Source organism: Ctenopharyngodon idella, chromosome 11 (assembly GCF_019924925.1).
Source record: "Ctenopharyngodon idella isolate HZGC_01 chromosome 11, HZGC01, whole genome shotgun sequence".
Taxonomy (NCBI): Eukaryota; Metazoa; Chordata; class Actinopteri; order Cypriniformes; family Xenocyprididae; genus Ctenopharyngodon; species Ctenopharyngodon idella.
In genome coordinates this window covers 8879480-8903804 of record NC_067230.1, presented here as the reverse complement: position 1 = coordinate 8903804, position 24325 = coordinate 8879480, and the positions used below count along the sequence as shown (strand labels likewise).

Below are 24325 nucleotides of genomic sequence, written 5' to 3'. Positions count from 1 at the left end.
GAGAGACATGGGGGGGGGGGAGGGTTTGGAGAGAGAGTGTAGCAAAAAAAAAAAAAGGATGCTACACAGTGCAAACAGAGAAGGAAATAGAGCAAGTGACAGGATAAAGATAGAGATCTTTTGGAGAAGACAACAGAAATGAGGACGGGAGGGACACAAACAGACTGTTTTGATAGTGTTTACTGGCATGGCATGTGAGGTTACATGGAGACAGAAAGAGTTCAAAACATGGCCCACCAGTCATGGGAATCCAAACCTTGTAATGGCTTCATCAAAACATTCCCATGGAAGAGATACTCTACTCTGACCGATTATTTGCAGGTTGACAACCATCTTTGTCATACAGCCTTTTTACATTCGTCCAATAAGAGCCAATGAAAAAAGACATGTGACTAGCATTTGAGGCATTGGTGTTTAGCTGGGAGCTGTTCATCTTAAACTGACAGTGTTTAGGCTTAATTTAAGAACCACAATATTCAATAATAAACAATATTTTCTATTGAAACATCACTTTTACAAAATGGTTTTTAAGATAAAATATTAAATATTAACTTCAGATAAAAAAAACTTTAAAACTTATGATTTTTTTATTCAGCTTATAAAAAGGTCAGATATCCAGATAATAACCATAATTATATTTTTCTATTGACAGCCAGTCTCTCTGTCTGTCTGTCTATCTATTTGTGACCCGTGCTAGAAAAATGAGTCACAATGAGCAAATTTTCAAAATGCTCTAATAAAAAAAACCTTCAAAATGATGTATGATTTGTTGGAATCTGACAAAAGAATGATTAAGCTACACCTGTTTGAAGTCGCTAGAGTCAGCAAAGTCAATTTTGAGAAAAATCGAGTTAAAGTTTTCTGAGGGTTCCAAAACAAAATTATCTAGCAACCATACCTTAAAAACCCCGGTAATACCACCAAATTTGGCACAAACCAAGTCAAAACCCATATCTATAGGAAAAAAATATATATTCAACTTTTTTCTCCATGATTCCACAATTGTTTGATTAACATTAATGAAATTTATTAAGATTTACTGTACCAAACAGATCTAATAAAATGTTACACATCAGATGCTTTTCCCCAACACTTAACCAAACATTCACGTAAGACATAATAAATAATGTTTGCGTGAATACTTGCCAAGACAGATTTTTTGAAATACTGTCATTCTGTGTATTTGTGTATATCGGGACCGCGCCCTGTCTGAGGCGTCTTTGTGCGCACACTTCGGATCTGTTAGTCAGCGTGAGTAAGATCGCTTTGTTTACATTACCATGAGTTTGAAAATCACATTTCATTAGTTCAGACTCATATCATCGAGAATTCGTTATGAATATTCACAAAGTTGGAATGCTATGCTTTAAAACGATACCCAACTTGTGCTGAGGGGAAGCGCCAGTAGTCGAGGAGCGAGCAGAGAAAAACGGCATTTTTCATTGTCAAAAGAAAGGTACTCCTCTCAGAAAATGTACAAATAAAGATACTTTTAGATGTTTAATTGCTATTTGGAGCATTGGGATCGCTAGACGAGGGCTTAATGAACTAATTTTTGTGAAAACCTCAATTTCGACCAAAATTGACATTTTTCACTGTAATCATATAAAAGTGAAAAGTGAAATTGAAAGTGACATGTGAAGGCCAAGTATGGTAACCCATACTCGAAATTTGTCCTCTGAATTTAACCCATCCAAGTTAGTGCACACACATTAGAAGTAGCGAGTAGTGGAATGTCACTACTTGCTACACACACTGCAAACCATGGACATACACCCAGAGCAGTGGGCAGCCATTTTTGTTGTGGCTCCCGGGGAGCCATTGGGGTTTAGGTGCCTTGCTCAAGGGCACCTCAGTCATTTCCTGCTGGAATTGAGAATCAAACCTGCAAACTTCAGTTTACCATTCTGACTCTCTAACCATTAGGCCAAGACTATCTTATAGCCTAGTATTTTCACAAATAAGCCATTAAGCCACATTTAGGGACAGGTAAATCTGAAATGGATGACACTACAATAATAGACTATGGAGCGAAAAATTCTGACCTGGGTCATGTCCTGAAGCCATTCCCCCTCTCGCCCTCCATTTTCCTGTCAAAATTTCCACTGTCCTACATAATAGTAGATAAAGGGGAAAGAAAATGTGCACCCTAACTTTCAGAAGGTAAATGCACATGAAGCAGTCCAAGAATTTTCTATATGTATTCAAGGGTGCGATATATTGGTCTGAGACAAATCAAGACCCAAGCCAAGTCAATTAACACTAAATGGCTTTCATAAAAACCTCATATCAATGATATTGGGGACTAGTTCTATAGAAAGAATTACACTTGCACTGATATATAAACCAATAACAATGCAACTTGTCGCCAAACAAAAACAGAAGTTGCGGAAAGGGAAAGGGATTAGCATCATATTCTTCTGTTTCTGGGTTAGACATACAGCCACTGTTCAGCTCACAACACACAGCTCAAAGGCTTTTTTGAGTAAAACTGACAGAAAAATGGTCCTCCCAAAAGCCTTACAAAGAAGTTTTCAAGAAGGAGAAAAAAAACAAACCATGTCCCAAGGCACAGAGAAGATGTGAATGGATATTGAAGCAAAGCTCACTCGGCAAAAAAAAAAAAAATCCTTCATCTCTATTTCTGTGTGTGTGTGTGTGTGTGTGTTTGTCATTTCTACTTTTTCTTGTTTTTTTCTCACTGTCATATCTCAAACCACAAGATTTCACCCAACAGATATTGAGCTACTGGGGTGAAAGTTTGTGTGGTTGTTAGCATTTTAAAATTAATAGGAACAGTCTGGATGTTTAACGAAAAACAGAAGATTGTCTTGTCATGACTCGTGTGCTGAGAAGCTAAACTGATCTGGGAACAGTGTGTTTGGTTAGTGAGAGGAAGAAGAGTGACAGACGTCTGCTGGGACCGTGGGAGACATGATTAGGCTAAGAGACCTGCTGTGAAAGACACTAGATGAGGAGGAAGAAGAACAGGAAGTGTAATGGCAAGACAAAACACCCAATGGGATGCACAAGCACTGGGTATTAGACACTGGAGAGTCCCACATGTGGCTGTTAATGGCAGGACTAAAGGAAAGCAAAGACTGTAATCATGGTGATACAAAAAAAGAGCACTTAGAACCAGATCAATGGAAAAAAAGCCAACGTATTTCCAGTGGAGACAGGGGTATCCCAGAACTGCAACAGATCCCAGTTAAAGGTGAAGATCCAGATTCAGAAAAGATCAATCCCTGTACCAGCTAAGATCCATCTCTGAATTATTAAATTAAGGTTTTTGAGGAAAATTTGTCCAGGATTTTTCTCCATATAGTGGACTTCAGTGGGGTACAATGAGTGGAAGGTCCAAATTGCAGTTTAAATACAGCTTCAAAGGGCTCGATCCCAGCCGAGGAATAAGGGTCTTATCAATTGGTCGTTTTCTAAAAAAACAAATAAAAATGATGTACTTTTCAAATGCTCATCTTGCACTAGCTCTGCGATGTGCCACACATCACGTAATCATGTTGGAAAGGTCTCGCATGACGTAGGCGGAAGTACCGAGCAAAGTGTACAAAGCGAACGTGCAAAGACAAAGTCAAACGGCCTTTACACAAAAAAAGGTAAAACAACGACGTCGGACGATTTTGAAGTTGGAGGAAAAAATGATTTTCCTACTGCGGTACTTCCACCTACGAGACCTTTCCAACTTGATTATGTGATGCGTGGCGCATCGCAGAGATAGTGCAAGATGAGCATTTGTGGTTAAAAAAAAATATACACAATGTTATTATTATTATTTTTTTTTTTTTGAAAATTGCTGATAAGATCCTTATTCCTTGTCTGGGATCGTGTAGAACCATTTGAAGCTGCACTGAAACTGCAATTTGGACCTTCAACCAGTTGGTAGCCGCTGAAGTCCACTATATGGAGAAAAATCCTGGAATGTTTTCCTCAAAAACCTTAATTTCTTTTCAACTGAAGAAAGAAAGACATGAACATCTTGGATGGCATGGGGGTGAGTAAATTACCAGGAAATTTTAATTCTGAAGTGAACTAATCCTTTAAAGACTAACTCTAAGTCAGGATTAGATGATGGCAAAGTTAAATGTAAAAAATAAGGACAATAATCAATGCAACAGATTAAAAATAATTTGGCTTGATAACTGGTACAATACCAACATATTGTGCATCCTTAATTAATATTAACATTATTTTTAAATTCTATACATATAAAATGTTAACAACCATCTCATTTATGTCTCCTTATACTTCCATTTTAGGGAAAACTGAGCCTTATATAAAAATAAATAACATGACAAAACTTCATTAAGTGTCTGGTTAATTTATCGACTGGAAAGTGAGGAGTGATGTTTTCTTAAAAAAAATAAAAATAAATAAATGATTGTGTATTTGTAAAACTTCACAAATACAGTAGCTCTACACTATCACCACACAAGTGATGTTATGCAAGAGCAATCTCTGAGAAATATATGACTTCATGTTTTCACACAAGCTAAATGACCTGTAAGGAAGTTTCCACTTCCTGTTCCCCGTCTCGAAGTCTTTAATCTCATCTAAAATGTTGTTTTAGAGTTTAACCGAGAGCTAATTACCAATCTCATATCCACTGGTTCAGTTGGTTCAAACACGCTGCACTTAAATGCAGTTGTCAAGGAAACAGTAACACATCTATGCCAAGTAAGAATCTGGTTCTGAGAAGAGAAACCGGAAAGCAGCGCTACGGTCACTATTAAATACAACACAATGAACAAAAGCAAGCTAAATGAGCAGCTCTATATCCTTCATTTCTTATGGGAGCTCTAGAAAGTCACTGAAGGAATAATTGAGCTTGAATAAGGACTCTTAACCACAGATTCTCAGCAGAGTTTTTTAGGCAGTTTTCTAATGAGAAACAACAACAGTGGATTCAGGCTGGAGGCCAGACTGAAGCTGGAGTGGTCTGGCACTCACAATACAGTAATTCATCAGTAAAACTGATTGCTGTCATTGGACACTCAAAGGCAATGGGTGAGATCAGAATATCACAATGACCTCACTCTGAAAAACAGTGAAGTAAAAGTTCAGACATGAAAAATGAAAATCTCCACTCAGGTCTTGCCTCGCCCCAACAGCCACTGTTGAAGATCGGCTCCATCATTTGTAATGAGACTGAGCCCCCTTGTGACTAGGAGGTGTAAGTGCTGACCTGGAGGGGGGCCACTTCTTTCACTGCATTTCCCATGATGCTCTAAAACAGATGTTCTTCAGTAAGAGCTCGATGGAGAGCAGCTGAAATTCAAATACATACCCTTAAAAACATGAAAATTAGAGTTATGACTTTAACTCCAATGTGTGTTGGTGACTTGTGGCCTTTATATGCTAGTGTACGGTTTTTTTTTTCCCCAAAACGTTTTGATGTGAAGGACCCACTAATTATGACCCCCTTTCAAATGACCTCTTTCATACATATCTTAGTTTTCTAAGACAGCTATGTATTTAATATATTTATTTATTTTAATATATTTATTTATATTATGGTTTATATTATATTACATTTAAATAATTGCCATTTATGTTGTCATTGTACCAAAGCCAGAATACATAATTAAATTATTTGACAACCCCTGTGTTGGGGGGGGATAGATAATTTGATAGAAAGATAATTTGTAGCCAATTAACACATTTAAAAAAAATTCTTTTCCAGGAAAATGGAAAATATGAATGAGTGATTTGTTATTGGTTATTTTAAAAAGCGCTTCAAAAATGACTTGCCCCAACTTCAAGTTTCAGTAGAAAATAACACATGCACAGGAAATTAAAGGGTTGTCAAAATATTATATGGCGTATATAAACTTCTAACCTAGATGATGAAGAGACAAAGCACAAGGACAGAATAGCTGGCATTTTACAAATATTCTTAGTAATTGCATTAGTTGCATTAACATTGGTGAGAATCCCATCACCCCTTTTCTGTCTCATCACCATAAGGTGTAGAAAGAGACACATTCTGGAAGGAAGACAGGGTTTCCCACAGGGCAGAAAAATGATGTCAGCAGCTCTAACAAAAAGCTTTCGCTCATCTATCCTCACCCTGTCTCATCTCTTTTACCCCTCACCATGCATCTTTCCTTTCCTGGGGCTTTTCTTAAAGCACCTCTCCAGATAATCTCCTTATGCTGGACTGGGTGACTGCATGACCGAGGAGCCATTTTACAGCTCAGCACGGGTCTCGAGGAACATACTGTACATGCACATGCACGTTAACGCCCAGTTGCCAGTGTCAGCACAAAAACAGAGACTCAGCCACATATACAACTCACAAGCACACAGTAACTGCAGCCACACCCTGAGGTATCCCTGGTGAGGTCAATTCACCTCCAAAAAATTCACCACTGGGATTTCAGGGACTACTCAAGCTCTATATCTTCTTGTAATGAACGATTTCTGTGCATCCCATCTGTCAGAAAAGGTGCTGGTTAACCTGCTGCTGAGTTACAGCTTCAATCCATCACTGCAAAATGGCATAAGCAAACCATTAATCACTTGTACCATGGAGTGCTGAGAACAGAATGTGAGTGAGTGATTTTATTTTAACATTAGAATGTTATAAGGTGTTCATGATGCTATTAAAACAAAACAGTCCAACAATCCAAATGCTAAAATGTTCTGAAAATCATTTTTTTTCTTTATTTAACTTACAATACAATATAACTCACAATATATCGCAATACAAAAATGCAACAATATCGTATCGTGGATAGTGACAATATGTTGTGCATAGTTCACCCAAAATGAAAATTACTGTGTGAGGAAAAAAATCAAGTTTACAGAGTTTTAGTGTCAGTACTACATTGAACTACTATATATAATGTTGAATATAATGTATAATAATGCAATGGGGGAATATTTGTGGGTCCTGATAATGCCAAATGTCTTACATTATTTTAAATATATCTAGTCAGTTACAGAATGCAAACATATTCATCTAAAATAAATAAGTGTTTCAGCGTTGGAATCATGAATATTTTTATTTTGGTATCACCATTGACCTGTACATTGGGTTACCAGCACCAAGTCCAAGCCTATTCATTTCCACCCCCAATGTAATACCAAATTTAGCATTTTAATCAACAGTACATTTTATGTTATCCTTTTACCATATGTCTTGGAGTATCACAATAATATCGTATCGCGAGTTCAGCATTGTGATATGTATCAGATCATGATATGAGGGTTTTGTTACAACCCTATAAAAATTTTATTAAATTAAATACAATTTTTCTTTTACTTGTAGTCTCAGACTTTATAATAAAGATACCATATTATATATATATATATATATATATATATATATATATATATATATATATATATATTATCAGCACTAAACATCTTTAATGCATATTTGCCAACCACTAACACAAAAACATACATGCTCTCATGAACACAAACACGTTTACACACACACACACACACAATGCACTATATAAGTCAAAATAGCTCAGACACATCCAAGCAAATGACATATTCCCTCCTTTCCAGTTGTCACAGGCAATTATCACAAGAGTCGGTTCAACCGTCTCTCTGCTATCATCCCATCATGTGTATTCCCTTCACTCTTTCTTTGACTGTCTTACCTAGTCTGCCTCCTCAACATGCATACTGTGTCATCAGTTAAAGAAGCTTTTCATGTACATGGCCATGCCATTAAAGCTCTCAAGGGTGTGTGAATGTGTGTTTTCCTTTCCTTCTCTGAATTTCTGTATGCATTTCAACTCGCTGCATGTCAGTGTCATGTGCTTGCTAGCTCCCTACTCATTAGTTAGTCATGCACAAAGCCAAAGAGTAAAACTGCCTCTTTCAAAGCTTCAATCATTGAAAAGCCTACAACAAAGCTGGAGGAGCTATCAATGGACAAGATAACACAACAAGGGAAGCCATTCCATTTCAAGTGCTTGTTCACATCAATGAAAATCTCTGAGAGCAGGAATGCATGTGAGATGCCCATTTATGCGTTTTGAGGTCTGTTATGCAGAATTTTTTTCCTATTGACTGGATCACAAGCAATCTCTGCACCCATAGAACTCTGCAGAAAGCTACAAATATTTCCACAGTGGCCAAAAAGTGATGTCTAGAGGGAATATTTGCACAATATTTGTTTTTAATGACACTTTTAAAAAAATCAAAATGTAAGTATGTTATACTGGGAAGAAGAATACTCTAAACTTGGTTAAGTAAGCCAAACTCCAGCATATAGTGAAAAAGAAAGGACACCCTTTTGAATTCTAAGGTTTTAAGTATCAGTAAATAATAAAAAAAAAAATCACCTGGTCTTTATCAATCACTCAGATCCTTCTGAAGGAATTTTGACCCGCTCTTCTTTACAACGTTGCTTCAGTTCATTGAGGTTTGCTAGCATTTGTTTATGCACAGCTCTCTTAAGGTCCCACCACAGAATTTCAATCTAGACTTTGACTTGGCCATTGCAACACCTTGATACTTTTCTTTTTCAGCCATTCTGTTGTAGATTTGCTGGTGTTCTTGAGATCATTGTCCTGTTGCATGACCCAGATTCGGCCAAGCTTTACCTGTCGGACAGATGGCTTCACGTTTAACTCTAGTATATTTTGGCATACAGAGCAGTTCATGGTCAACTCAAAGACTGCAAGGTGCCCACGTCCTTTGGCTGCAAATCAAGCCAAAAATCATCCCCCCTCCACCACCGTGCTTTACAGTTGGTATGAGGTGTTTGTGCTGATATGCTGTGTTTGGTTTTCGCCTAACTTGGTGGTGTGAATTATGTCCAAACACCTCCACTTTGGTCTCATCTGTCCAAAGGACATTGTTCCTAGTCTTGTGGTTTGTTCAGATGCAACTTTGCAAACCTAAGCCGTGCTGCCATGGTCATTTTAGAGAGAAGAAGCTTTCTCCTGGAAACCCTTTCAAACATGCTATACTTGTCTTTTCACCTTGGGGTGAATTTGCTGGGATGTCCACTCCTGGGAAGATTGGAAACTGTCTTGAATGTTTTCTGCTTGTGAATAACCTTCCTTACTGTAGAATGATGGACTTCAAAAATTTTGATGGACTTCAAAATGGCCGTATAACCCTTCCCAAATTGATGGGCAGCAACAATTGCTTCTCTAAGATCATTGCTGATGTCTTTCCTCCTTGTCATTGTGCAAACACACCTGACAAGGAGGACCAGCAAACTGCCCAAAACTTCTGCTTTTATAGAGTTGGTCACAGTTGCTGATGATCAATTAATCAAAGGCATTTGATTAGCAGCGCCTGACTGCTATTTATCCTCTTAAAGGGGTCATGAAATGGATTTACTTCATTATTTTTTTTTACTACATTTTTACAATTACAGCTGTCGAGATTAACGAATCTTAAAAAGTGTTGATTATTGCATTATATTTAGATCTATTCCGATCACATGGAAGGTTGCAGTGATTAACATCGAGCAGATGACAATGAATGTCATTGCAATGCAATTTCTGCACTTTCACAAAATGCTTTCACCATAACTAACAATGCAAACATGATTTAAATACAGTAAGAGATTCATTGTGTAGTGTAAGAGCGTCACTATAACAGGAGTTTTATGACAAGGACATTTTAAGTTATGGAATTTGCAGGATGTAATAATGATACAAATACCTCTTATATGCCAAAAAAACAAGGAAAATTTGATTTCTCATGTCATGACCCCTTTAATTCCTTTGGTATGAGCAAGGGTGTACTTTGGTCATCCATGGCTTTTTCGTTTTTGCCTAGTTTTTGTTAAATAAACCATGACATGGTGTAATATGTCATGTGTTGTTGTTCATCTGAGGTTGTATTTACCTAATATAAAGACCTACCAGATGACCTACCATAAGGACCAGGTGATTTTTTATTATATCCTGGTACTGTACGTAAAACCAGAATTCAATAGGGTGTCTTTTCTTTTTTACATGACTGTATATATACACAGCATATACACACACTGACCCCAAACTTTATCCAAAAAATCCAATATTCAGCTGATATTGGATATTTAATTGTACATTCTCATTTCTTTAATTTTTACAATTTAACAATAACCTTTGCCATCATCTAACACTCACTTAAAGTTAATCTTTAAATAATTTAATAACATTGTTAAATCTTATCTTTAGAAAATCTTATTTCTCTCACTACACTCAAATGTGTTATTTAAAATGTCTGATTTTAGTTGTAAGGTATTATATGTTTTTAGTTTTATATATATATATATATATATATATATATATATATATATATATATATATATATATAGTATACAATTTTAATATTGGCCATTTATTGGCCATAAAATGAAAATCTTATCTGTGTCAAGCAGAACCTTAATATCCCATTTTACAATACTGCGTGTTTTTCCTCAAAATGAGCACAGATTCCATGTGGATCTGCACGTTGATAATTGTTTCCACTGATACGGCTTTTTATGTGTTACTCCAAATAACATTTTATTACTCAGACGTTCAATTTCATTAGTAAATCAGATTTTAATAACACTGAACACTCTCTCCGACGTAATCTGTGAGTGCTATTAGTGAACAGGCTCCGCTGTGTAATCTGATACGGGACATGATCTGATACCTGCATCGCATTTATCAAGAGAAGGAGGGGGAAGAGATGAAACAGGAGGAAGGGTGAGAGAGAGGAAGTGTAAGCTCACTCCAGCGGGAGTAGTTAATTTTGCAGTGTTTGTGAGTATGTAGTGAGCATGGGCGGACTGATGCCTTTAAATAGGTGTGTTTATGGAAGTGAATGCTGGGACATTAAGAAGAGGTCATGGCAGACTAATCGCATCCTCACAGGGGCATCATAATGACGTGTATGTGTTTGTGTGAATTTCTGAGCTGTGTAGAGATGAAACCCTACACCTTATGGTGGGCGATAGGATTTGAATGGGAGAGGAGGGAGAAGGTCATGTGGCAGGAAGCTAGGGTGGCGCCACAGCCTTAATCTTGACCTTTCTCATGTCTACGCATCACACTCCTCCTCATTAATAATATATAGATGTTAACACTCTGGCATCTCACTGTAAACATTCTTGTGTGTCTAGTCATCTTTATTTCTAGTGACCTTTGCATCATGATTTACTCTGAGGTAAAGCTGAGTATCAAATGATCAGATGTCATGAGGTATGCCCCAGAGTTCTGACAATTCTCTAAAATCTCAAAATGTCTAATATGTCCAGGTTTCAGCTGTTAGCCTTGCTGAACTTTTTCTCTTACTAAATATACTAATATACTAAAATGTCCTTCTAGCTATTGTGTATGGCATAATGTCCCATAAGCGAAAGACAGATAAATGCTGTGGGGCCAAAAAAGTATACGAAATACCAAAGAAAATACACAAAAATATCAAAAGTGCCATCTGCAAACAAACGAGCTAGAGCTTTTCTCATAATATAATATAATATAATATACTTTTAATATAATATGATATAATATAATAATAAAGACTACATTTAAAAAAAAAATGTTTTTTTATATCCCTTTAAAGGCAGGAACACACCAAGCCGACGCCGACGAACTAGTGGTGACGAAAGCAGACGGGCTAGAGCTTTTCTCATAATATAATATAATATAATATAATAATAAAGACTACATTTAAAAAAAAAAATGTTTTGCTATATCCCTTTAAAGGCAGGAACACACCAAGCCGACGCCGACGAACTAGTGGTGACGAAAGCAGACTGCGGGGTTGGCTCACGTCGGCAGCGTCTGGGTCCAAAGTTGGCCTGACACACCAAACCGACACACAACAGCCGACGGCCAACTAGCACGTCCGTTCTGCGCCTGCGTAAGATGAAATGTCTTTCTGTACCAGCAGGTGGCAGTAGCTGAACAGCCAATCAGAATGATCAGATGGGCCCACTGACCAACGAGCTCCAACGGCGATTCAACATGTCGAATTGGCCGAAAAAATGCCGACGAGGACCAACTTCAGCCGAAGGTGCAGAACACACTGAGAAAACTTAGTCGGCCGACGAACAAAAACCATTGGCTTGGTGTGTTCCTGCCTTAAAATAAATGTGCCGCTTGGTTTATATTTATCAAATGGAATGACATTTTAAGCTGAAGAAACCCAAATTAGATAAACCTCATTATCAAGATCTGCCAGATTGTCTCTGTCTAAACTTTTGAATATGCTGCATTCAACCAAATGTCAACCTTTGTTAAAAATGAGCTGCATGACTGCTATCAATCACACTTGGCCTCTTTATAATTAAAATGCTTAAAGTTGGCACACAACAAAAGTTGTGACAGTCCATTCTTGTAGATGTAGATGTTGATTTTAGCCCATCTGGAATTGATTGAATTGTTGGACTTGTTTGCTAATTGTGATCTCATGCAAGTGACAGGTTGCTGGAGGGGAGGAATTATTGTATCATATTGCACACATTATCAGGGAAGAGATATCATTGCAAAGGGACATTAATGTTTTTTATTAAAGATTACGAAGGCACACAAATAAAAAAAATAAAAAAATAGATATGCACAAAAAAAAAAACGTAAATACTACTGTATTCCATAAAAATAAAATAAAATAAGAATGGTCACATTTAATTTCACTTTAAATCATCCAGAACATAGAGCACACAGTTAATCACAAACTGTTGATCTCAGTGCTCAGAGTATTACTGAATCTGCATTTTCCTAGTATATTGCCTTGATCACATCACACTAAGTTAGCTGGAAAGGTTCAATCTACTAGTAGATCTCTTAGCACTGTTGTCCAGCTGTATAGACTCTCTTATCACTGCTAAGCCACCTATACTGTGCATCTCATTTTCTTCCTCTACATTCTCAGAGGCGGTCTTGGCATGCCTTCCTGACATATTGATCTGGATGACTACTCATCACCTCCCGATTATCCTTGACAAGACTAAGCTCCTCTACCTCCCAGCCAAGACCTCCCCCTCTCACGCTTTTTCCATCTTGGTTAAAAGTAATTTAGTCATTGCCTTCATAAAACCCCAGGAGACATCCTAGATGACCGAGTGTCCTTTCTAAGACATTACAGCACTAGCATGATCCTACTCACCCTCGAGTCCGCTCTTTGTCCTGGCTCTGGTTCTGTGATGACTGGACAACCACACGCCTTCATCACCAATCTACATGCCACTCCAAAACTCCATGCACAGCTGCTCAACCATATATTCTGAGTTAACTAAATAATACATGACTAATAGCTAAGTTTTCTAAAGCCATAGCTTTTAAGTCATTACTGGCTGAAATCCCCCTCACCTTTACTGTAGTTCTCAAATCACATTCACACTCACTTAATTTAAAGTGAGACAGTCACAGACATAAAGTAGAATGAAAGAACGAGAGAAAAAGCAAGAGTAAAAGAAAAAGCGAAAGAAGACACAAAAGAACTAAAGAAAGAGCAAAACGAACAGAAAGTGAGCAAAAGAAAGAAAAAAGGAACGAAAGAAGAGCAAAATAATAAAAAGATAAAAAAAGAGTAAGAGCGAAATAAAGAAAAAGAGAAAGGGAAAAGAGAGAAAATGAGTGAAACAGTGAAAGAAACAAAAGGAAAGAGCAAAACAAAGAGCAAAAGAAAGATATAGAAAGAGAAAAAGACGACATGAAAGAATGAAAGAGAAAAAGAAAGAAACTGTGAATGACAGACAGAGAGACAGACAGATAGATAGATAGATAGATAGATAGATAGATATATAGATAGATAGATCGATCGATCAAAGGTTCATTTATTTCAGTGACTGTGGCATCTTTCCCATTCAGTCAGATATATTTTTTGAAAGCCATTAGAACACAAAACACTGTATCATTTTTCAAAGAAATAGCTTCATTAAAACCCATATCATTTTTCCTACATCAATAAAAAGCGGTTATGTTGACACCGCAGAATATAAATGGCTCTCTCTCTAACTGTAACGTGCAGAAAAAGAGCTGGGAATAAAATCACTGGCCACAACGGCCTGGCTGTTTCCTGTTTCACAGCATCCGTCATACCTCAGTCTACTTGATTTAACAGCATTCATGCCGGACAGCCTTTAAACAACAGCATTAACCTGCGAGGAGTTTCAGTTCCCCAGCCGGAAGAGAGAGAGAGAGAGAGAGAGAGAGAGAGAGAGAGAGAGAGAGAGAGAGAGGGAGAGAGAGAAAAAAAAAAAAATTCACATTTCATAAATAAATCAGACACGCTCCCTGAAAGAGAGCGAGAGAGTTACAGCGGTGCTGCTGAGATCCGCCACGGCCACCCAGAGACATCTGAGACATATGACTTCAGAGCTGTATTTAAAGCACTCTGCAGCTCTCTGTGTGTCTGTCCAATGGGAGGGAGACTGGGGGAGGCAGATGGAGTAGTCTGGGTGTGAGAATATGAGCATGTTTGTGTGCATGTATTTCTGCATTCATGACAGCATATGTGAACATGCGAACTTGTGATCCTATAAGCCCTTACACTGTTACAGGACGGCCAAGTGGTGGAGCTGGGTCTCAAAGAAGTGCTCCACTCGGGACAGGTGATGAGTTTTAGTGACCTTGAGAGCAGCCTAGTCAAAACACCTCTTATTAAAGAAGGACTTCAGGAATTCAGTGTTATACATTACAGAACAGATGGCCTTAAAGGGATAGTTCACCCAAAAATGAAAATGTCAAGAACCAAATAGATCTTTGACTACTAGTATTTATTTTTCCTACTATGGTAGTCAATGGGGGGCAAGATCTGTTTGGTTCCTGACATTCTTCCAAATATCTTCCTTTGTGTTCAGCAGAACAAAAAAAAATATATACAGGTTTGGAACAACTTGAGGGTGAGTAAATGATGACAGAATTTTCATTTTTCATTTTTCTAAAATTTTTCTGTAGATAAATTAAAAATAAAACACTAAAAAATAAAATCAAGGTCAGTGTTTCTGTTAACTAGGGCTTGGTAAAAAAAATTGATCGTAAGTACGAACCGATATAGATTCTTAAATCCCAAGAATCGATTAGTGTAGTGTGTTTTCAGTTGATGAATGAACAGAACATGTAGCGCGCCTCCCATCCAATAAATCGCAATAATCTTTGTGCTTTGTTACTTTTGATATGAAGCAAAGTCTCAGATTTCAAATGACGTCCATCTTATTATGAGATTCAAAAAATAAGTACTGTTTTGGTGCTTTTTATTGTGGCGTGACAGATCGCTTCAGCGCCTCAGTTAAAGAGAAGCGGCAGCACGGAGCGCATGTGAACATCCTCTCCTCCACTTTAATACCAGTTACAGCACAAAATAAACAGGAATAAACATCTAAAGGTATGTTAAAAGATACAGTACAACTTACCAAAATCCGTATCATGTCTCATGTAATAGCTCAATCAGTGTTTCAACCTCGGAAAGACGTCAATAAAACAGCTTGTAAACAATGTCATGTAACGTCACATTTACCTCAGAAAAACATATTCAGTGACCATAAACTCATTAGTCAGCTAGAAAAATGAACTCTAGAGAGCAGCATTCTGATATAGCTATGCACCGTTACATATTCATTATAATGTTCTTCAATATTTAATGCATGTTTGAATAAATGAGTTATGACAGCCACGATTTAAATGTTTATATATATATAAAAAAAAAAAAAAAAAACGAATTGGAGTAGAAATATGATTATGTAATTCTAAACTTTATTTATTATAAAAAAAACATAACTGAGTGTAATTTAAGTGTTTGTATATAAGTTAATTTTAACCTTCAATATTATAGTAAAGTAGTACCAACTGACTCCTATGTGTAGTTTACAGCATTAGTTGAGAGATTTTTTTTTCCTCTAGAAAATTTGCCATGTACTGTATCTGAAATCGAAAGAAATCGAATCGAATCGTGAAAATTGTGTCAGTACCCAGCCCTAACTAAAGCTAAATCTATTAAAAATCATTTTTGTTATTTGGAATAAAGCTAAAATGAAATGTATATATATATATATATATATATATATATATATATATATATATATATATACATATATATATATATATATATATATATAATTAGAAATTTTGCCTCGGTAGCTACCTGAGAAAAGTAAGTTGAAGTACTAAAATTACTGAAACAAAAATAAATTAAAGCTAAATAGAAATACTACAAAAACTAATAAAATGACAAAAGTACATAAGATTACTAATACTCAAATTAAAATTAAAATATAAAAATAAAAGCTTATTCAAAATATTAATAATACTATAATAGTATATAAATAATACTAAGATACACATATTTAGCATTATAATGTACAGTATAAAAATAGATATTCATGTTGAGATTTGATAAAGATTACACTTAACAGTTTTATTATTATTTAGTGTTTTTAAAGATTAACTTTAGGTGAGTGTTAGATGACGTAAAAATAGGGGAAATGAGAATACGCAAATAAATATCCAATATCAACCAAGACCAAGAATGTGCATTTAGAAATGAAATAGGTTTAGATAGGATTAAATAAGCTTTATTTCAGATTCACTTTAACCCATTGAGGCAAACAGACGGAGAGCAAATAATTAAAATAATATGTAATATGCAAATGCTATCCTTGTGCAATTAAAAATGATGACAATGAACTTAAAATTTCTCTATTACAGAACAGACATGGACATTCCTTTGAATTTCATCTTTAAGACTATATCATAAATGTGTGCTTCTTTCTAATCTCAAGGTCTTAACCGAGGCATCTGGATGGTATTTTTGGCCCAGGATTGGTGTAGCTCATGATACTGACAGCACAGCCCATGAACAGCTCTAGCGCCTCTGTGCAGTCACTCCATGAATAATGAAGAGACACGGTACTCAGCCAGACTGTGGATTAGCATTAGTATGATGTAATGCTTCTGGAGAAGTTTAGCACTTTTTTCCTTTTTTTTTTTTTTAATACTATGTACCACGTTGTCTTCATCTCAAGGCTGGAAGAAAAATTTCCCTCTGTCGGCCTCAATCTGGGGCATTTTTACTTTGTAAAGTCCCAACATAAGTAACACAAATGGAGCTACAAAAGCTGTTCTTGGAATATCAATGAGCAGCAACTTCAAACACCACCTCATAAGCTGCAAACAGATCTAATATCCACTGGCAAAATGTCAAAACAACAACTCTCTCCTCTGTGTACGAGCAATAGAGGTGTGGTTGGAGCACGTGCCAACCCTGAGTCACCCCCTACTGGGCTGGCAAGGCACTGTAGTTGGCAGACAGTGTTGTCTCTTTGTGTCTGAAACTAGAGACACCACACCCCACTCATGCACGACTGACTATATCAGTCAAGACAGGACAGCTATAAAAACAGAATTGATCCAGTACCCATATAGGATGATGAAAAACTAATCCTACTTAAAGAACAGGTGTTACATAACATACTACTGCATACTAATAATTGTAGTATGTCTCATTGACTGACAGATCCAAACAAGATGGTCCCTTATTTGCTATTTCCAGTTTGTATGTAAATGTACGATTGAGCCCTTAGGCTAACAGGGTTAAAATGACACATTTATAAACACAGCGTGTGCATAACGTATGCAATGCACTCTTGGCATTAGCTGTAAAAAAGCTTTAAGGAAAATGTCTTACAGTATAAATAATCGGTTTGAATAATTCATGAGTCCCTCCGGGTTTAAGCGTTCAATTTAGGAAGTGTGAATCAAACATTTCACAGATCTTTAACTATATTCTTCCATATCATTCATAGTTTACGAGAAATTCACTGTGACCGTGTCCCAAAAATGCACTCATAATTTGGCTGAGGATCAAGAGGCAGACAATGACACGAAGAGAATGATGTAATTCACTCTGCCTATTTAATGCAAAACTGCCTTAAAACTCAACATTTACAAATAAAATGCTGTACAATTTTATTTACTCACCTTCATGTAGTTTCAAACTTACAGTATATACTGTATATATATATATATATATATATATATATATAGTTTAAGTTTGTCCATTTGTCCAACTTATGTTTGTCCATGTGCAAATTCAAACATTTTGTCAATACTGAACAGTGACTTAAAGGGTTAGTTCACCCAAAAATGAAAATTCTGTCATTTATTACTCACGCTCATGCCGTTCCAGACCCGAAAGATCTTCGTTAATCTTCGGAATGCAAACTGAGATATTTTTGTTTAAATCCGATGGCTCCGTGAGGCCTACATAGGGAGCAATGACATTTCCTCTCTCAAGATCCATAAAGGTACTAAAATCATATTTAAATCAGTTCATGTGAGTACAGTGGTTCAATATTAATATTATAAAGCGACGAGAATATTTTTGGTGCGCCAAAAAAACCCCAAAATAACGACTTATATAGTGATGGCCGATTTCAAAACACTGCTTCAGGAAGCTTCGGAGCATAAATGAATCAGCGTGTCGAATCCGCAGTTCGGAGCGCCAAAGTCACGTGATTTCAGCAGTTTGGCGGTTTGACACGTGATCCGAATCATGATTCGACACGCTGATTCATAACGCTCCGAATCTTCCTGAAGCAGTGTTTTGAAATCGGCCATCACTAAATAACTCGTTATTTTGTTTTTTTTGGCGCCCAAAAAATATTCTCGTCGCTTTATAATATTAATATTGAACCACTGTACTCACATGAACTGATTTAAATATGTTTTTAGTACAATTATGGATCTTGAGAGAGGAAATGTCATTGCTCCCTATGTAGGCCTCACGGAGCCATCGGATTTAAACAAAAATATCTTAATTTGTGTTCTGAAGATCAACGAAGGTCTTATGGGTGTAAAACGGCACGAGGGTGAGTAATTAATGACAGAATTTTCATTTTTGGGTGAACTAACCCTTTAAATTTGTTCCATTCCTCACACAAGTCATCATATGGCTTTAGAAGACTTGAAATAAAGTATATTAATCATATGGACTACTTTCATTATACATCTGTAGGTTTTTTTTTTCTCTTTTCGTTTTTAAGGAGCTTGTTAACTGGTCACTATGTATAGTCATTTCATGGCAACAGCACCATGGAAAACATTACATGAGTAAATAACAACAGAATTTTCATTTTTGGTTCAACTATCCCTTTAAAGGGTTAATTCACCCAAAAATGAAAATTCTGTCATTAATTACTCACCCTCATGTCGTTCTACACCCCTAAGACCTTCATTCATCTTCAGAACACAAATTAAGATATTTTTTAGAAAATCCGATGGCTCAGTGAAGCGACGAGAACGAGAATACATTTTGTGCGCCAAAGAAACAAAATAACGACTTTTCAACGATATCTAGTGATTGGCGATTTCAAAACACTGCTTCGAATCTTTTTTTTCAAATCAGTGATTCAGAGCGCCAAAGTCCAGGATTTCAGCAGTTTGACACGCGATCCGAACCGCTGATTCGAAACAAAAGATTCGAAGCAGTGTTTTGAAATCGGCCATCACTAGATATTGTTGAAAAGTCATTATTTTGTGTTTTTGGCACACAAAAAGTATTCTCGTCGCTTTATAATACTATGGTAGAACCACCGAACTCACATGAACCGTTTTAAATACGTTTTTAGTACCTTTCTGGGAACTGAAAGTGTAAATTAACTTGCTGACTATGCAGGCCTCACTGAGCCATTGGATTTCATCAAAAATATCTTAACTTGTGTTCTGAAGATGAAAGAAGGTCTTACGGGTGTAGAACGACATGAGGGTGAGTAATAAATGACATTATTTTCAATTCTGGGTGTACTAACCCTTTAACTGACTATACTTTACTGACAAACAAATATTTTGTACCTGTCTGGAGAATGAGACAAAGACTCTAGCATGAAACAAACCCATCAATCCTAAAATCTGGTGAGGTTGTTTCCTCATGTGTGCATCTGTGAAAGGAATTCGCTGACTGTTTACACCTCTTGGGGTAGATGGGAGATGTAAAGTCGACTTCAGCTGCCACAACATCTCGCTGTTTCCAAGGAGACAGGATTTTCAGGGCCCCTGGACACGAGCCATTTGAGAAAAAAAAAAGGAAAGAGAGAGACAAATGTGCAGAGAGCAAAGAGGCAGGGCATATTTGAGTTACCAAATATGACTTCTGAATGGTAAAACGGTCAGTAACCAATATATACAATGTAAACACAAGTGAGCTATAGCGGTCATGTTTACGTACTGCATACACTTAAATAGACGAGCCCCCTCTTTGTCACAATCTTTAAATAGCACATAAGGGCAGCGCTCATCTGTTCCATCAAAACAATACAATGCTTTCCTCAAGAGAAAACATTAGACTATATATGCACCTTGCTATTTCAAAACCCAACAACTGCTTCCAATTTTAATGACTCTTCACTTGCCCTACATTTGAATTCCCAGCCAAAACCTCCTCCTAAAACGCCCCTGGTCATAACCTCCTGCACTATTTCCCAGAAGCGGCACAAATGACATGACCCTGTCATCGAGTCCCAGTGAGCGCTGGCCCAGACAGCCACGGCCATTCCAGAACAGCCTGTGGTGCCACACATGCCCCTTATTTTTAATTACAGCCCGTCCCTGTCTGGCACACCGATACACACCCACTATCACTTATACACAACAAGAGTCCATTACACCGACAATGGAGATTACTGTTGTGTGGTAAAGAACATTAGTCACAGAGATCTGGAGAAGGAAGGGAAGAAAAAGAGACATAAAGAGAACTGACTGTATTGAACCATTTAATTGGGCAACATGGAGGATTTAGAGCAACATTTGTCAGGTGGCGAACAACTTCGACATTAAAACAAATTGAAGGGAAAATGAAGGGAAGTCTTCAGTTTTAAATTGTGAATAATTTATCCTTAATTCATACTAGGGCTGCCCCCGACTAAAGATTTTTCTAGTCGACTAGTAGTCGTTCATTTAAGCCATTAGTTGACTAATCGCACGTTTATATCAACTGAATTACATAAATATATACTGAGGAGAATACTAAACCATAATAAGTGTTTAATATGTATAGCCGTAATATATAGCCTATTCCGCACTCAAGCGCACACATAAAGCTTGCTGCAAAGCCGGCAAAAGTAGTGATTATGAATGTGTTTTAAAAAAAAAAATAGCAAGGAGACATTTTAATTATTTATTAATAAACTAGTGTTTTCTGAGTCAGTGTCAGCTGCAAAGATGACGTTGACGATGCTGCCTCGCATCTCCACAGTACAGTGGACGCACCTTTAGAGAGAAATGCATCTTTCTTTTGAGATTATATTAAGCAGAGAGTATTTCTTTTCAATTTCAATTGGTTTTTCGATTTGAAAAGTGTTGAGAATGGCCGAGAGCATCAAAAGTTTGGGTAGTTCTTGACTTTATGCAAATATCAAGCGAAAAACGCAGGCTGCAGCGAATCGCTCTGAGGTTCAGCTGACATCTGTCTTGACCATTTAAAAATATGCAGATTGTGTCGGATTTAGTGCTCAAGCAAATCATATTGTTTACACATTGGACACTTTGCAGTTGTTACTGCAGTGGACATTCCTTTGAAAGGAATGTCCACTGTTAGAGTCCGTTAGAGTATCCTTTGAAAGGCTCAAGTGCTCAACTGTGTGTGAGATGGAGCAGAACGCAGATGGAGCAGATGGAGCAGAACGCAGAAAATGCCGTATATCTGGGCCTTAAGTAATTTCACACAAGTCATTGAAGCTTTCATGCTACTTATTCAGTAAAGGTGCAGTCACATTTTCTGTTGTTCTGCAAATCTTTGAAGGTAGAATTCAGTCATTTCAATAAGAATCTGATCTGGAATTTCATGTGAGAGCGAAAGATTTCCCCACACAGATTCTGTTGGTAATGTGAGTTTGCCATATTGACCAACAAAAAGCTGCCTAGATTGAAAGTGATGTCTGTGTGAGTTGTGCTTCATACATCACTATAGGTCCTCAATAGACAATGAACCGTTTTGTTCATGGAATTTCACTAATGTGACCGCACTTTAAACGCAGAGCCCACACTTAAGTTCACCCAAAAATGAAAATTATCCCAGGATTTACATACCCTCAAGCCATCCTAGATGTATATGACCTAGATGTATCTTCTTTCAGACAAACACAATCGGAGTTATCAAATATATTATATTAATTATAAAATATATCCTGGCTCTTCTAAGCTTTATAATGGTAGTGAATTGCACTCTTGATTTTGAAGTCCAAAAAAGTGCATCCACCCATAATAAAATATATCCACATGGCTCCAGGGAGTTAATAAAGGCCTTCTGAAGTGAAGAGATGCATTTTTGTAAGAAAAATATCCATATTTAAATCTTTCTAAAATAACTAGCTTCCAGCAAACAGTTTATGTAAACAGTAGGGGTGTGATGAGATCTCGTGCCACGAGATCTCGCAAGATTAAAATGTGACGAGATTTCTCGTCGAGGTGAAAAGATGTCCCGTGAGTGATATTGCCATGGCACAGTGTGAGGGTGAGATTAGGATAGAATATGCCCTACATTTGCATTACGCCTCCACTGTCGTTTTGCTTTTTATAAAAATAAAAACCATTTAATTCAGCTGAATAAAAAGTTTTGAAAGCGGCTCCCTGATACATGCAGATATCTCCCAATATGAAAGCTATCTTAGGCTGGGCTGTGTAGTTGTAATCATCTCTCAGCTCTGTATCATGCTTGAAGAAAAATTTGGTCTTTATTTGCACTTTGAATATTGTTTTGCTCATTGTTAGATCATGTTAGTTAATACATTAATGTTAAAGGGTTAGTTCACCCAAAAAAAATAATGTAATTTATTACTCACCCTCATGCCGTTCCACACTCGTAAGACCTTCGTTAATCTTCGGAACACAAATTAAGATATTTTTTTGTTGAAATCCGATGGCTCAGTGAGGCCTGCACAGCCAGCAATGACATTTCCTCTCTCAAGATTCATTAATGTACTAAAAACATATTTAAATCAGTTCATGTGAGTACAGTGGTTCAATATTAATATTATAAAGAAATGAGAATATTTTTGGTGTGCCAAAAAAACAAAATAACGACTTATATAGTGATGGCCGATTTCAAAACACAGCTTCATTAAACTTCGGAGCGTTATGAATCTTTTGTGTCGAATCATGATTCCGATCGTGTGTCAAACCGCCAATCACGTGACTTTGGCGCTCCGAACCACTGATTCGACATGCTGATTCATAATGCTCCGAAGCTTAATGAAGCAGTGTTTTGAAATCGGCCATCAATATATAAGTTGTTATTTTGTTTTTTTTAGCACCAAAAATATTCTTGTTGCTTTATAATATTAATATTGAACCACTGTACACACATGAACTGATTTAAATATGTTTTTAGTACATTAATGGATCTTGAGAGAGGAAATGTTATTGCTGGCTATGCAGGCCTCACTGAGCCATTGGATTTCAACAAAAATATCTTAATCTGTGTTCCAAAGATTAACGAAGGTCTTACGGGTGTGGAACAGCATGAGCGTGAGTAATAAATTATATTATTTTCATTTTTGGGTAAACTAACCCTGTAACAAATGAACCTTATTGTAAAGTGTTACCTTTTTTTTATTCTATATTTTTATTTCTATGATCAATTTGTGGAAAGGAGTTCAGTTAGGAGGTCAAAAGTTGTAGAAGCTTATAATTCATGTACAGTAAGGTCTGAAGCGACTCGTATGAAATTATACAGGAGAGAAGCCAGTCAATTGAGTTTGTGGCAAAACCTTTTACAGTGCTTGAGTATTGTTGTCTTTTACTGCATATAATTCATACTCAGAAAGTAGAACTGAAATGACATTTCAAATGCACCTGCAGACTATTTTTAGTCATGTATTTCATCATTGAGGATTTCTTAAAAATACTGTGTAAAAATCTTGTCTCGTCTCGTGAGCTACCTGTCGCGTCACACCCCAGTAAACAGACTTACGCCAAAAGAGTAATCTCTGACCTGAAGCATGACGCATTGACAAATACGGACAAGCAAAACAAAACACCAGTCATGAATTGGAAGTCTAAAATGAGATTTTTAATTTATTTTTTAAAGAGAAATATTGGAGGATTTCGATATAAGAGAAGAGGAGCTTGAGTTTGTTGCCTAACCCTGTTTGTTTGAACCACAAGAGGCGCCTAAGCTTATGCTACTCCTTCATCCTACATTGTGTAGTTGACTTGCGTAGGCCGTCTGCCGGAAGCTAGTTATTTTAGTTTATCAAGTTTTAAATATGGATATTTTTCTTACAAAATCTCATCGCTTTGCTTCTGCAGGCCTTTGTTAACCCCCTGGAGTCGTGTGGATTACTTTTATGATGGATGGATGCACTTTTTTTGGACTTCAAAATCAGGAGCGCCATTCACTACTATAATAAAGCTTGGAA

General features: G+C 36.8%; 1 protein-coding gene across 18 annotated transcripts in view; it reads right to left on the bottom strand.

The window, feature by feature from the left end:
• ppfia4 (PTPRF interacting protein alpha 4) overlaps positions 1-24325 on the bottom strand; it is a 118755-nt gene that overhangs the window by 69259 nt on the left and 25171 nt on the right. The window contains exon 1 of one of the 18 annotated variants that reach the window (XM_051913462.1): positions 19805-19823. The exons of the other annotated variants lie outside the window; for them this stretch is intronic. The gene's annotated coding sequence lies outside the window, so the exon portion shown is untranslated. Of the gene's footprint in view, positions 1-19804; positions 19824-24325 lie in introns of those variants that run through there. 18 annotated transcript variants of the gene reach the window in all.